The following is a 16621-nucleotide window of genomic DNA, read 5'->3' as shown; positions in this document are numbered from 1 at the left end:
AGGGCGGGAGTGGCAGCTGCGAGGCCAGCTGGGCAGCTGGTGGGGCCCCCAGGCCAGAGTGCCGGTGCCTGGCCCACGGTAGCAATGGGGGAGATGCAAGGAAGTGGGCAACCTGGAGGGATATTTGGGGAAGGACGAAGGGGACCTGTGGATGGATTTGGGACGGGGTGCCGGTGAAGGGGGGGGAAAGCGACCCTCAGATTTGTAGCCTTGGAAACTGGGATAGTGAGGAGAGTGCACTGGGGAGAAGTTTCTGTCCCTTGCTGAAGGTCACACAGGGGTGTAGGTGGCAGATCTGGGGTTCAGATCCAGGTCGTCCTGACAACCGAGGCCCTATTCTTTCCACGGCACAAGCCAAGATGCTGCGATCAGAAGTCTGCTGGTCTCAGGGGTCTCTGGAGAGCATCTAATGAGCCTTCTGCCTTCTGGCAGGAGATGCTCCAATTTACGGACAGGGACAGAGAATCTAGAGGTTAAGTGGATTGCCCACACAGCCAGCCAGAGAAGACGGCCGGCCGGCACTCCATCTCCCTGCTCTGGGCTGGCACTCTCTGTTCCATGCCGCGCAGAAATCCGCTACCCAAAAATAGCCCACGGGGCTTTCTGAGAAGCTCTTCACAGCTCTTCTGTGATAAACAACCCGCTTTCTTCAACGGCTCTGGGTAAGAAGAATCAAAGGGGAGCCGCTTCCCTAGCTGTTTACAGGAAGCTGCCCTCAGTGGTCAAGCACAATTAAAGCATAAACCTGCTGGGCGGGTGGTGGGTGGGGAGCTGGTAGGTAGTAACAGCCCCATGCGGGCTCTGAGCCCTGCAGTGCGTTCAGCTTCCACACTTCACTGCGGGCCGGCCGAGAAGCATCCGCACGGCCAAGCCCCTAGCCCTGCTTTCCGTTTATAAGACCGAGTGTGACCTTCAAAATCTCCTGTGGTTCTATATTGCTGAGCTCTCTGCAAAGTGAGGACAGACTGACCGGCTCCCTTTCATCGTGACGCGTGGACCCTCTGTCCCCGTGCTCGGCTTGCCGCTGTGTGTCCTCTCTTCAGGTTGTCATGACAATTTGCACGGAGAAGCTGTTTCTGGAGAGGGAGAAGGAAAAGAAATGGGAAAAAATGCTTATGACAGTCAGGCCTGGTGAATCTCAGGATTTCAATGGTGGTGATGGGTTTGACAATCAACGGTCCCTCATGAAAAATGAGAATTTCTGTCTGCTACCAGCTAGCTGCCGGGAACTCTGCAAAGAATTAAGTCCAGAATCCATCAGATATTACTAATTAGAGTAATAGTGAGAATAATAATTAAATATGAGCCTCAAAGTCAGGGGCCCTCTGGCGCAATCCATTCAAGAGAATGGGCATAATTATTCAGGCAGGACAGGTAAAGACTCAGTTTTGGGGGTCAGTCAGTGTTTCTTGATAACAAGCTCATTCTCTGCCTCTTTGTCATTGGCAATCTGGCCTTTCAGTGACTTTTTTCCCTCCCTAAATCTCAACCATCTGTCCAGGATGTCTCACTAATCCTTGCAAATAACTCATGTAAAAGGAGAAGTACAGGTTAGCACCCCCATTTCACAGATGGCTCACTGAGTCCCCCAACAAACTGGGAGGGACCTCGAGGGAAGTGACTGTCAGACGCACCTCAGCTTGTCCTCTGCATGTCCTCCAGAAGAGTAGGACCCCTGTTTGGACCATCCACGGTGACAATTTCAAACTGAGTAAGGTTTGTATTTTTTCCCGTTTTCCTCTCATTTCTAAACAAATGCACGTTCATTGTGGTAAATCTGAAAAATACAGCAAAGCCCAAAAAGAAAAGTAAAAATCATCCACCACCCTAATGCCTGGATTTAATCCTAACAATGAGGACTTAGAGTTGCACTGTCCTTGTCCACGCAGGCTTGGCAACGCATGTGATCAGGGCAGGACGGGTCCAGAGGCCTCCCTGTGCCTCAGTGGCCCTTCCGGGTTGTCTGCAGACACCTGCAGGTGGGGTGGCTCCATGGCCCCCCAGCTCCAGACCTCCCCCTGTGTTGAGCTGTGTGTTGACTCTTGGGGTTCTGAATCTGCCTGGGCTTCAGCTCGTTAGAATGCCGGGATGACGTAGAAACTGGAAAACTTTCCTTGCCCAACAACATTTACTCTTTCAGTCCGTTTGTCTAACATCTACTGAGGCATCGTGAAGCAAACTACCCTGGAAACAGACACTTAAATCAACTAGTGAGAGGACCAAGTATCATTTTTGTAGATAAGCAGGTGGAGGTAGAAATGAAACATGATTATAAAGGTCTGGATGAAGCAACTCCCAAATTTGAGATAAAATATGTGATATCTGTGGGAACCAGCCTCCAAGATGGCCCCCATTGACCCTTGCTGCCTGGCATTCACGCCTTGTCTACAGTCTTTCCCCTGAATCAGGGCTGGTCTGTGAGACCAACAGCATGGCGGAGCTGATGATATGTGACTTCCGAGACTAGGCATAAAGGGTCTTGAAGCTTCTACCTTGTTCTCTTGGATTAGTCGTTCTGAAGAAAGCCACCAACATGTCTTTTGGCTGCTCAGGTAGCCAGGTGACTGTCCCACATTGAGAAGAACTGGGGCCTCACTGACAGCTCGTCAGCCGTGACTGAACCACCTTGGAATCGGAGCCTCCAGTCTCAGGGGAGGCTCCCGAGGAGACCGCAGCCCCAGCCAGTGTCTGACTGCAGCCTCCTGTGAGAGCCAGACCCCAGAGCCAAGCCATTCTTGCATGTCTCCCCCACAGACAATGTGACAGCTGGGAATAAATGATCACTGCTGTTTTGCAGCCGCTAAGTTAGGGTGATTTGCTCTGTGGGTGTAGGTAAAAAATTCAATACCTCTTGTTACTCTCCTGGGAAGAAATCCCATATCAGCTTCCATTTACAGAGTATTTTGTACCAGGCGCTAGGCTGAGGGACTTGCATTCATAATCCTCACGACGGCGAGGCAGTGATGCTGACAAGGTGCGTATCATTTTTATCTCGCTCTAACAGCTGGGGACACGCGGGCCTAGAGAGGGGAGGGGATCTGACCGAGGTCACATCTGTATCTGTGGCAGCGGCAGGATTGGAACCCAGCGCCACCTGGCCCCGAAGCCCCAGCTCTTCGCCACAACAGTGTAGTTCCTTGTAAACGCTCAATCCGGGAAGTATTTGTTGAGATGCTGCTACGTGCCAGGCACACTGCCAGGCTTTGGAGTGTGAATCCTGCCCAGGATGCTGGGAGGGGGGCTCTGGCAGGGGCAATGTGGGCCTCGGCCTCTCCAATGCAGCCCCCCCACCCCCGCCACACCTCTCCCCCCAGCGGAGAGACACAGTCTTGGTATGTCCTCGGGGATGTACCCCGGGCCCTGTTCCTATGAAGGGTTTTCTTGCTAAGCACTGCCACACGACATGCAAAGAAAGTGAAAGTAATGAGCAGAGGAGAAATGACAGAGGTCACAGACGTTCCTAATGTTTTCAGATTCCTGATTCTCCTGCAACAATATTCACCATGTGCCAGGCACTGTTAGAGGCACTTGGGACACATCAGTGAAAAAAGCAAAGATCCCACCCTGAACTAACTTATGGGGGGGGCACAGGGCAGGAACAGACAGTGAACAACACGCTATGTTAAATGGTATGGTAGAAGGTGGTAAGAGTTCTGGAACAAAGGGAGCAGACTGATGGGAAGGACGGGGTGGGGGTGGGGGGCAGAGTGGGCGGTACCGGCCACAGCCTCCATGGCTTGAGCAGGGCAGGCCTCCTGTGGAAGGAAGGGGAGGGAGCTGGCACACTGACCAACTGTCCCAGTTTGCCAGAGGCTGACCGAATGTGGGAGTCACAGTGCTAATCGCCAGAAAGTTCTGGGCGAACCGGGAAGATGTGGCTGACCTAAGAGTCGGCCGAGCAGACGTGGGGGAAGATTGCCCCAGGAAACAGCTGGATCTGCGGTTCTCAGCCAGGACTGACTCTGCCCCAGTGGGACATTTGGCATTATCTAGAGACATTCTTGGTTGCCAAAGCTGGGGCAGGCGGAGCTACCATCGTCTAGTGGGTAGAGGCCAGGGATGTGACTAAACGGCCCACAACGTGCAGGACAGCTCCTCACAGCAAAAGATTAACCATCTGCCCTGACATGTCCGGAGTGCCAAGGTTAAGATACCTTGAACTACACTCTTAGTCTGTACTCCCTGATTTGCCTGAAATGTCATCTGCCTGCTGTTTCCATTTCTATTCCCAAAGGAAGGAATCTTCCTTTGATCACACCTGAAGACTGAGGCCTCCAGAATGGGCCCCCATCCTCAGCCTGACCAGGATGTGCAATGCCAGCCCGGACAGGCCCGCCGGATCTCCCCGACAGGGCACTGTCCCCATCTTCCTGGGCTTCTGCCCAGCCACCGTCAGGTCACTTTCCCAAAGACAATCTTGTAGGTCATCCAGGTGTCGGGCCATCAGCGGTCCCTCCAGTCTCTCCAGGATGGGGTCTTGTTGCCACAAGCCCGCGCTGGATTCTCCTTTGCCGTAGGCCTGCCTCGTCCTTGAGGGACGGTAGCTCTTCAGGAGAACGTTCTGAGGGAGTCCGCGGGCGCTGGCTTAAGTGACCAGACTGCATGAAAGAAAGAGCAGGTTGTGTTTGCCTCCTCTGACCAGGCCCGTGCTGCTGCTAGAAGAGGGAAGCAGCGTCGTCAGGGGCAGGGCAGACGGAGTAGCTCGCCCCATGGCCAACGTGTGAGGGAGAAGAAGCCGGGTCTCACAGAACCCCAGTCTCCCTGGGATCTTTCCAGGTCATGAAGGATCAGAAAACAGGTTGCAGATTTACGATTTCCTGGGGTCTCACTAGAAGTTCCACGAGGGCTGAGCTCTTTTTAAAATCCGTCGATGAAACTCAAGCTCCCCCCGACGGTGCCCAGCCCATCACGGAGGCTTGATAAACGCTTGTTGAAACGGGGGTTGTGAACAGGCTGCTCCTGGAACAGCTCCCTGCCGTCTCCTGAGGCTACCTGAGCAAAGGCTTCTCTTTGTGCACAGGGAGGCTCCGGGAAGCTGGCCCCTCGTCGGACCTTGGCGGCCCACCCTTCATCCCAGAGCCTGCTGTTTCTTGACCAACGTTCTCGAAGCCCCCCATTCTTGATCATTTCTGTATCACCAGGGCTGAGCTCAGTAAATATGGGTTGACTGAAGGAAGGAAGGAAGGAAGGAAGGAAGGAAGGAAGGAAGGAATGAGTAATGTAGGTTCTGGTCAAGCTCTCCTTTGCTCTATACCCATAGTCAAGGGACAACCACGACAGGCAGGGACCTAGCTCTTGCCATGGGCCTGGGAAGTTAAGGACTGCTGGGTTGTACATATTCTGTGCCAGTCCGGCTTCTATGTGAAACACAAGACTGCTGCCCATCTCCCCACCCCCTTGCCTCTTTGCACTGCCAGGCTGGAAATCGCCACTGGTGACAAGTGCTGGACGTGTGGCTGATAAGCTGGTCCCAGGTGTGTGTGGCACTGGCAACTCTGAGTGCCAGGCTTTTGCTTCCTGTGCGTTTGGACCCGGGAGTTTGGAGAGGATCCACCACTTAGCAGAACAGAGCTGCAGGAGTGACAGGCGGCATCCCCGTGCCAGGAGAGCCTTCCTGCCCAGAACGTATGGTGCGTGTCCAAGGGCTCTCAAGGTACCCAAAGCCTTGCCAATTCGCAATAATTAAGCAGTAAGACCCAAGTGAATGGGTTTGCTGTTGTTGCGTGACAGCCAGATGCCTGGGGTGTGAATGGAGGCCCAGCACACTGCACTGCACTCGTGCTGCACACCGTCTTATGGAAACTCTAAAATAGTCAGTGATGAATAGATGGAAAGATAATGACAGCAATTTGATGCTAACATGGCGGCTCCCTCCAAGGGCTTCCACACATCATCTCTTTCACCCTGACAGTGTCCTGGGGAGCCAGGGACTTGGCCTGGCCTGTGCCTTCCATTATCCAGACAGACAGCCTGCCACACAGAGCCTGGGCCTCAGCGAGTGCGTCTACACAGGTGGGTGTAGATACCCCGGTTCCCCACTCCAGGCTCCTCTGTTGCTTGCCCTTGTGCTTTGGGGGTGCTTGCAGGCACTGGGCCCTGGGTAAGTACTTTTTAGACATGATCAGTTTCAACTTTCATAACAGCTTTATGGAATAGGGTATTAGTATCCCCATAATACAGATGAGAACACGGAGACCCAGGGCTGCTAAATTATTTACCCAAGCCACATAGCCCATCGTAGGAAGGAGTGGAACCCAGGGCTGCTTGACACCAAAGCCCATGCTCGCAGCTGTCACGGTCTGCTGCCTCTTTTCAACAAATTAAAGTGGTATTTACATGTTGGTGTGTATCAGTTTCTCAGGGCTGCTATAACGAAGCATCACAGCCCGGCTGGATTGAAACAAGAGAAATGTGTTCTTTTATAATTCTGGAGAAGAGAAGACCAAACTCAGGGTGTCTGCAGGACCATGCTCTCTGGAAGGCTCCAGGGGAGAATCTGTCCATGCCTCTCTCTTAGCTCCTGGTGTCGCTGGCTGTTCTCGATGCTCCCTGGTCTCCAGCCTCCGACTTCACCTAACATTTTCCCCTCCTGTGTGTGTCTTCACAAGACCATCTTCTTAATAAGGACACAGTCATATCCGATTATGCCTATGACCATATCTTAATTGAACTAATTACATTTGTAATGATCCTATTTCCAAATAAGGTCACATTCAGAAGTCCTGGGGGTTAGGACTTGAATGTATCTATTTTGGGGGGGGACATAATCCGCTCCGTAACAGATGTTATAATTGTGCTTAATCGACATTGAACACAAAACAAGGGGGGTGGGAAGCTTTAGTTTATAACTGGGTGGATGTACACAATCTTAAAGAAAAGGCACTCAAGTTGCCCCATCACAAATGGCAATTTCTTAAGAGTTGAAGCAGTGCCTTCCCTGGACTTTACAAACACAAATGCTCACCCTCTGCCCCTGGCCCTGGAGGGCTCTTCTGCCTGGATCCAGGCCCTGCACCAGTGGCTTCCAGTTCTGCAAAATCTCCTCGGGTTAAATTTGATGTCGTGGCCATTAGTTCTCTTCCCAACAGCACCCCCTCCCCCCTAACCCCCCAAAACCCCTTCCGATGGCCAGGATGCCTTTCCAAAAATGGGGACTTATCAGAATATCAGTTTAAAGGGAAGAAAGGGATGACACATGGAGATTTTTCAGGAGCAGAAGAGGGGAAGAGACAGGATGACTTATTGTTGGTGACACAAATTCATCTTATTAAGGGGTAATGAATGGTTTTGCTTGGCAATTAATCACCCAAGCCTTCTCCCTGGAGCTAGAAGAAAAGGGAGATGCCAGAATTAAGTCATGCTAGAAGGAGCTGGTGAGAGCAGCTGCGGCGGATGGCGCTGACCAAGGCCGCACTCCCGAATCACCCAGGGGGGTTTAAAACACACCAGTGCCCAGGCTGCACCACAGACCAATGGAATCAGAATCTTTGTGGTGGGACCTGGGTATCCGTACTCTTTTAGAAGATTCCAGCACGCAACCTAGGAGGAACCACGAAGCTGTTGCATCTCATCCAGTGCCCCTTGGCTTTTACCATCACCCAAAGGCCAAGGAAGAGTGAGAGACAGGCTGGAGGAGCCTGTCACTTGACCTGTGCTGAGACTTCCAGGTACATTCTGCTCATTTGGACTTGGTCAAGATGGTACTCATTGGTGTGCTCCATTTCTTAACTCCCTTTCCTCTGGGTTTGGGGTGAAATGGAATTCCTAGAAAGGCATTTTAATTAGATCATTTGGGATAGCTATTCTATGCAGAAAGACCCACAGGAATGTGTAAAAACAGATATTTATTACCAAGAAATTGGCACAGCTGGTTTTCCTGACCTTTAGCCACCCCTGAGCCTGAAGCACCTTGCGTCCTAGATGGTGGGGGGATTTGCATGCTGGGAGAATCCGTGAGGCGCAGGCATGGGTACAGAAGGTCTGGTTCATGTGTTACTTGATAATAAAGTTGAAAGCTTGATGATTTCTGTCCATGTCGAAATGTCCTTGGGCCAAAACAAGAGTAAAGCAAGTGTGGTGGGATGTTCCTGGTCAAAAAAAATGTGTCAAATTGTCAGGACCCTCCTGAGAGAGTCTGTGTCCACAACAAGGGGAACCACACGGTCTATGCCGATTGGGGGAAGTTTCGAGAGTTGGATTTGTGCCAAGGACCTACAGAGTCAACTGAAAGCAGCCAGCTGGTTGGGGCAAGTCCCTGTGAATGGGACGAGACGGAGCCTGCAGGAAGCCCAGAGACCAGCAGCTCTCGCTGGCACTGCAGATACGCTGCGGACGGCGTCTGCCGGGGTCTCCCCATCACACACAGGAGCCCCCGTCAGGACAAATATTTGGTAACTTTCCTTTCTTCTCCTGAAATGAAATTCATGGAATTTAAAAAATCCATGTAATATAACTCTAAAGAAAAACTAAAGAGCAAATAACTTATAACAAAAGACGACACTTAAAAAGACGTAACTGGGGCGCCTGGGTAGCGCAGTCGTTAGGTGGGTGCCTTTGGCTCAGGGCGTGATCCTGGCGTTTCGGGATCGAGTCCCACATCGGGCTCCTCCGCTGGGAGCCTGCTTCTTCCTCTCCCACTCCCCTGCTTGTGTTCCCTCTCTCGCTGGCTGTCTCTCTGTCACATAAATAAATAAAATCTTAAAAAAAAAAAAAGACATAACTGCCCAGGCGTGTCTCCCCTAGAAGACCTGACAAGGGGCTCACCAGCTGGAACATCTATATAAAGTCACAGCAAATGCAGACAAACTCCCCAACGGCAAGGCAGACACTATGAATGGAGCTGCTGGGATTGACATGTATTCCCAAATTGTGACCAACCCTTGGCAGAGTTCTGGAAAAAACTCGATCATTTCATTCCTGAAAATTTCACTACACAGGTGACTCTTGGACAACACATGTTTGAACTGCGTGGGTTATGCTAAATACTGTAATAAGTACTGTAAATATATTTTTTCTTCCTTTTGGTTTTCTTAATAACATTTTCTTTTCTCCAGTTTACTTTATTGTAAGAATATAGTATATGTAATACATATAGCATACAAACTAGATATGAATTGACTCTTATGCTATTGGTAAGGCTTTTGGTCAACACTAGGCTATTAGTAGTTAAGTTTTGGGGGAGTCAAAACGTAACATGCAGATTTTTGACTGCGTGGAGGTACGTACCCCTAACCCTGTATTGTTTGAGAGTTAACAGTGTATTTAAACAGTTCGAAAAAATATTTCATGTATGTTTTGGTAAATTATATAAAACAAAGTTAGTTTATAAGCTCAGAAAATTACAAACATCAATATGCTGAGGGACTCAAGAGAACTCTCCACTGTGTAGGACTATCTCTCACATTTCAGGATGCCCGACATCGCTGCTATCTAAATGCCAGTAACTTCCGCTGTCACTGTGATCACTAAAAATGCTCCCCCAGCCCCCACAATGAATGGTAGCTCTGTCCCCGTTGGGAATCCACTCATCAAGTTTTTGCTTCGTCAACCTCAGTCTCTTGAATGTCCCTGTGCTTGGACTTTCATTTCTTCTTCATTTTTCTACCTCATCTTCATTGCTCAGAGGGTCCCACGGAGGTGGTTAGCGCTTCTGGGATGCTGCTCCCCTCACTTCGCTTCCGTGGCCTCACCACTGAGGCTGCCCCCCACCTTCACTGCAGTGGAAAAGGCTATTTGCCCTCCAATGACTACTGAGTTTTACTTGGTGACCAGAAGATAGCAAACCTGCCTTTGTAGGTCTTGGGTCACTTCTTCGAGGCTGGGTCAGATGTTTTGTAAGAAGCATGACTGGATATCACAACCAATCATCTCTTCAACTCCTTCTCTTCTCATCTCGTTAATTAGTGTTAGTTCTGGTATATTCTATGGTCAGTAGTCTCAGAGATTTCTTCTAATTTCTGCAAGATGCACTAAATAGTGGACATGAAATTTTAGTGTACCTGAGAATGACCTAGAAAGTGTGTACAAATTGCAGGTTCCTAGAGCTCACCCCCAGGGATTCAAATCCAATGAACTTTGTGTTGGGCTCAGGAATCTGCATTTTTTTAAAAAAAATTATTTATTAATTTGAGAAAGAGAGAGTGAACAGTGGAGGGGCAGAGGGAGAGAAACTCAAGCAGACCCCTGCTGAGTGCTTGATCCCATAACCCATGAAATCATGGACTGGGCTGAAACCAAGGATCAATCCCACGACCCGTGAGATCATGACCTGGGCTAAAACCAAGACTTGGACGCTTAGCCAACTGATCCACCCAGGTGCCCCTCATGAATCTGGATTTTTAACAAGCAGGCCAAGGTGTCTTGAGGCCAAGGTGTCTTGAGGCAGGCACACCACACTTGGAGAAACACTGCCTGGTTGGGGGCAGAGGAGGAAGTGGCAAGGATTTTCATCACAATAAGACTGTGAAGGAACCCCGTGATAATTAAGGATCCCCAAAGTGGGTATCCATTTAGGGTCTTAAACTCTTCTCTGGGGCATTAATACACGTGTATATGAGGACTAGATGTCTGCAGTGAGACTTCTGTTCTTTCTCCTCCCCTTTTAGAACTCACCCCATTTTCTTGTTGGCCAAAGTCCACTTGAAAGAAAGACTACATTTTCCAACTTTCCTTTCAGCCATGTACGGTCATATAGAACATAAGCAGAAGTAGTGGCTACAGTTCCCAGGAAGGGCCCCTAGAAAGAGGGGCTGGGCCCTTTCTGCCCTGATACAGACACCCCAGGGACACAGACACCCAGGGAGACCTTAGGAACTGATCGCACAGAGCACAGCTGCAAGACGGAAGGAGCCTGAGTCCCTCGTGGCCCTTATAGCTGCCGGAGACTCACCAACTCCAGCCTTTGTGGGGGTGCAAGAGGCACAAGCATCTCTCTGGTTTAAGCAACTGCTGCTTTACGGTTTTACAGTTACCCAGGGTTGAGGTTACTGCTGAGTAACCGTCCTGCCAGGAGAACCGTCCTGCCAGGAGTGTGTGCGCTCCCTCCCCGGCATCCCAGCAAGGAAGGGTGTATGCTGCTACAGAGATCCCTGGCTGCACCCTAACACGCCTTAGGGTCAAATCAGAGACTTGGGAGGGCGAGGGGGGAAGGGTGGAGGAGACCTAAGTAAGAGAATGAGCTAGAAGGAAAGGGGAGAGGGAGGAACCCCTCCAAGCAGTTGACTCAGGGTGTGATAAAGCTTCGATGCCTCAGCAGGGTTGCAGTTTCCCGTGCTAACAGGGGTCAGTGCCCTCCACAGTGGCAACAAGGACCTGTGCCCTTGACACTAGGTCAGAACCTCAGGACAACAGCCTCAGGAACTACCGGGAGGGGGGAGCCTCAGCAAAGAGGGGGGAGGGGACCTCAGGCAGCCCAGAGGGCTCAAAGTGAGCACAGACACCCCAGATGTAAGGACTGACCCTTCCAGGTCCTGCAAAATATGTTGGGGGGTAGTGGAGAACCAAAGCGAGGGAAACACCTGAGCTCTGCAGCCCTGGCCAGGGAGCATGGCGGCAAGAGAAGTCTTGCAGGCGACCTTGTCCACAGCAGCACAGCTGGGCGCCACCTGCGGACAGTGCACAGCGCCAGCTCTGTTCCAGCCCTGCTGCTGCGTTGGGTGGCCAGATGTTTGCCGCACACCTCCCTGCTGATGACACATTGCACAGCAAAGAATTCCCAGGCCACTCTCTGGCCTGAAGAACGTGGCTGTTTATCAAAGGCCCTGTTAGCCCCGGAGGCTCAGCACATTCTTTTCCTTCCCCTCTGCGTGCGTGCAGACCTGGCGGGCAGCAGAGCCCCGTGATCCCCCGGGGGGATGAGTTTAATGACTCATGGAGACACATGCTTGGCAGCGTCCTCTGTTTTTTTTCACGTGAGGAGCCAGGCACCCACATGGAAGTGGCCCCGTGCTTTATGAATGGAGGCCCTATCAAATCCTAACTTGTGTGTTCTTTACATGGGGACGTACAGGAATCCTGAACCCGAAGTCAAGGGCAAGGTTTCAAAAGAGGCCGCAGCAGCAGAGCCCGGCTTTGTAAGTGGCTGGCAGGGGAGAAGCTCTGCAGCTCTCTGCCAAAGGCAGCGGGCTGACGGTGACCTCTGCAAAGGGACTCAGGCGATTCTCTGGACATTCCAAGAAACCGCTGACTGTACCCCTGGCTCTTTGGCTGAGCAGCTTCAAGATTAACCTGCATTTGGGCTGATGGAGAAATGTGTGGATTTCCCCGCAGAAGCACTCAGCTGGGGTTTCAGACCACAGAAATCTATTTTCAGCATCCTCCTTAGTCCTTCCCTTTTCCCCCCCAGAGCCCAGGCCGTACATGAAGATGGCCCAGTCGCTTGCAGAGTCATCCCTGGAAAGGCAGAGCCTGCAACAGCAGCAGCTAGTGAGGATTGAGCTCTTCCCCCGCTGGAAGGGCCATTTTTGGGTTAAAACACCACGGAGCTGCTTTTGGGTTGCCTGGGATACCAAACGGCTTCATAACCCTGATAAGGCCGAGAGAATATAAAACAGTGATCAAAAGGAACGTCCGCCCTCTAGGTGCCCTCTGAGCCTGGTGGAAGATCTCACGTGTGAGCACACACTTCATCACACACGCCAGCCAGCTACACACTGGAAGTGAAGGTGTGAAAGAAATCAGGCCAGGCCAGAAGCTGGAAACCAGCTCCAGCCTGGTGTGAGCGCACCGCGCTGATGAGAAGAGGGAACGTGGTGTGTCCCGGAAATCCAAGTACCTCCGCGACTGTGAGATGCTCACGTGTACGGTGTGCACAAGCCCAGAGCTGCCACACACACGTTCTTCTGTTTATCCACACACCCGATGTTACAGACTAGGGGCAGAAGGGAACCCCAGTTGGGGCAGTGATGAGCCATGTCACTCCGGGCCGTCCACCTACGGCTTGGGTTTGCAGTTTCTTCAGGGCAAAACGAGGGTGTTGGACGAGCCATGCGGTGGGTTGCCTTCCAGTTCCAAATGTTTTACGACTCCACGATTTTTGCAGACTGATTTCTTGAAACAATTAAATATTTACTAAGTCAAGTGCAATGATAGGCCCTGGAGACCGTGAGTAAGATACCGCGCCTGCTTCCCGAGAGCCGAGGGGGCAACAGACAGACAAGCAAATTCTTCGAAAACAGCTCAGTACAGGATGTACTAGACTTACAGCCAAGTTTCTGTGGGAGCACTGCAGAGAGTGTGTCCAGCTGGCTTGGACGCGGTCAGGGCAGGATGTGTGTGCTGGGTCTGGAAGGATCGACAGACATCCTTGGGGCTGTGAGCTCTGTAGACAGAAGGAAACCGGCAGAGCTAGGAGGTGGGGGAGATCAAGGAAGGTCTGGGCAAGTTTCTGACACCAACTACAGTGTGTGTGCAGGGGGGGTTCCCCTCCCCGAGGGATTCTCCAACGCCAGCTGGGTGTCCTGTACTCAACTCAATGTTGACACCATCTACCTGGAGACGGCATCAGGCCCCACAGGCTATGGGCTCAGTCCCACAAGAACACTGCCCTCTTCAGACCCCAGTCCCAAGTTCAGGTTGTTCCTTGTGCTTCTGATTCACTGGCTATAAATCAGAGGTTCCCTTGACCCCATCCTTGGGTTCAGTTAATGTTCTAGAGCGTCTCACAGAACTCAGGAAACTGGTTTACTCATGAGAGTACTGGATTATTAGGAGATGAAAGGATATGATTTAACAGTCAGATGAAGACATACATAGGTGATCCTGAACAAAAGAGTCCCTGTGGAGTTTGGGGGCTGGCATGGCATCATGGAGATACATTCTGGTTCCCCAACCTGGAAGCTCTCCAAAGACTATCCATTTGGGCTTTTATGGCGGTTTCATGACATAACCATTTTCGATTAAATCATTGGCAGGCACGATTGATTAAATCATCGATTAAATCATTGCCCACTGGTGACTGAGTCAACCTCCAGCCCCTCTGCCCTCCCCAGAGGTTGGGGGTGGGACTGAAAGTTCCAACTCTCTAGTCGCAGTGTTGGCTCCTCTGAGGATCAGCTTCTATCCTTAGCTGACCTATGGGTTCTCCAAAAGTCACGCCATTAACGTAACAAAAGACATCTTTAATCACTCTGATTACTTAGGAAATTCCAAAGGTCTAAGAATTCTGTCAGGAATGGACAAAGACCAAATATATATTTCTTATTATAAATCACAATATCACATTGGAGTTTTGTGAATAGTCCCTTATAACCAGAATGAGAGAAATACCAGAACCTGAGTCTAAGTGTAGAAGGATTTGCGCTCCACAGCAAAGGGATAGGGTCAGGTTTGTATTCTAAGATCATCGCATCGGCAGCTGGAAGCTATTTTGGAGGAAGCAAGACTGAAAGCCTGTAGACCATTGCAAATTGCTTCAGTAATCCGCAGGGGAACTGGTAAGAGTCTGCCCTAGTACAGTGGGCAAGGAAAGGAGGGATGGATGTGAGAAATACTCAGGAAGGGGAATAAACAAGATTTGGGTGGCTGGTGGGATTTAGGAAATAGGTTAGGTGGAGGAGTGAGGATGACTCCTGGATTTCAGGAGACCAGCTAGGTGGAGTAACCATCAACCAGGAAAAGACAGGAAAGGTTATGGGCAGCGTGCCTCATTACTTTGGGGTTTGTTGGGGTGAGGGTGACTGGAGGGCGTGTAAATGGAGGTGTCACCAGGGAGCTGAGAACCCATGCCTGGGTGCTGGGACACCAACTGGGACTGCAGATGCAGATTTGGGGGTAGACAGCACACTGGGGGCTGTGTGAAGATACGTGGCCCGAGGAGAGTGTGTGGAGTGAGTAGATGGTACCTCCAGGTCTGATCCTTGGAAAATGTCAAGATTTGGGGAGCATTTTGAATAAGAGCAGCGAGCAAAGGAGACCAAGATGGTGCAGCCTAGAGGAAGAAGGAGAAGAGTAGTGACATGGAACTGAAGGGCCAGTTGCAGGACAGAAAGGCTTCAGCAAAAGAACTTGAGTTGAGTGATGGGTGGAGATGACTTACTGCTGCAGTGGGTGGAAGAGGAACTCTGGGAAGCGGGACGAGAGGGCCAGGGGGTTGACTCGCCTTTGAATAATGTGACTGTGTACAGGAGGAGTGTTGTCAAATCAGAAGGCGGAACCAAAGCTAGGTGAGCACTGGGCATGCAGGCCCATCTGCTGGCCCCTGGCCTCTCCCTTCACCACCTCAGCCTTCTGCCTGAGAGGTCTCCTTCTGCTCCCATGGAAACTACTTGGGAATGCTACGAAAGATTTCTCCTAAGTACTATGTGTGATGGTCGGTCTCTCCTGTCTTCAAATTCTTGCCTTTTGGGGCTTCCGCAGTCACTCCCTGGAGCACCAAGCTTCAAGCCAACCTGGGAAGAGCCCTATACTCACAACAAGGGTCGGGGAGATCCATGGCCAATGCAGCTTTGCATCTCACCTCACCCCAATGCTCCCTGCTATTTCCACCACATACACACACACACTTTTTACTTAGGAAAAATTTAAACCTACAGAAAAGTTGAAAGAATAGTACAATGAATATATCCTTCATCTGGATTCACCAATTAACACTTTGTCACATTTGGTATCTCTCTCTCTCCCACCCAGAAAAACACCCCAGGAGGTACACAGCGACATTATTAGCAACACCATTATTAGTAATGCTAACTTTGATAACGAGTAATGGCCACCGAATCTTTTCAAGGAAAGAGCATCTTTTACATTAAAAAACAAAATTCAACTGAATAAATCCTAAGGATATTACTGGTTTTATTCAACAATTCGCAAATGGGGCAGCACCCCCCTAGTAGATAAAAAGGAGCTCGAGAAGCTGAACAGAATGGCAGACTTTCATAGGCAGAAGGAGGGGGGGCAAGGAAGTTATTCTATCAAAGAGTAGATTGTTTCGGGGCGCCTGGGTGGCACAGCGGTTGGGCGTCTGCCTTTGGCTCAGGGCGTGATCCCGGCGTTATGGGATCAAGCCCCACATCGGGCTTCTCCGCTGTGAGCCTACTTCTTCCTCTCCCGCTCCCCCTGCTTGTGTTCCCTCTTTCTCTGGCTGTCTCTATCTCTGTCAAATAAATAAATAAAATCTTAAAAAAAAAAGAGTAGATTGTTTCAGGCAAGGTCACCATCTTTTGGGGGCAGGCAGAGGTCTAGAAAACAAATTACCTCAGTAGTGCTGACCAGGTAATTCTAGGTTGACTGGGGGAGCTGAAACTGCAATTAGGTTAGGTATTAAATCTTGGTTTGCTGTTACGGAGCTAAGCACAAGCAACTCCATTTTGGATCCTTTCTTTCTTTCTTCCTTCTCTCTCTTTCTTTCTTTCTTTTTTCTTTCTTTCTTTCTTTCTTTCTTTCTTTCTTTCTTTCTTTCTTTCTTTCTTTCTCTTTCTTTCTTCTCTCTCTCCCTTTCCCCTTCCCTTCCCTTCCCTTCCCTTCCCTTCCCTTCCCTTCCCTTCCCTTCCCTTCCCCTTCCCCTTCCCCTTCCCTTCCCCTTCCTTCTTTCTCCCAATAGCAGTGATGAGAAACTTGTGACGTGTTACTTTAAGATCATGTAAATATTCTGCTCCCCAACAACCTTCATGAATGGTCTTAACATCCA

Source organism: Ailuropoda melanoleuca, chromosome 7, assembly GCF_002007445.2.
Source record: "Ailuropoda melanoleuca isolate Jingjing chromosome 7, ASM200744v2, whole genome shotgun sequence".
NCBI lineage: Eukaryota > Metazoa > Chordata > Mammalia > Carnivora > Ursidae > Ailuropoda > Ailuropoda melanoleuca.
This window is presented reverse-complemented; position numbering follows the sequence as displayed.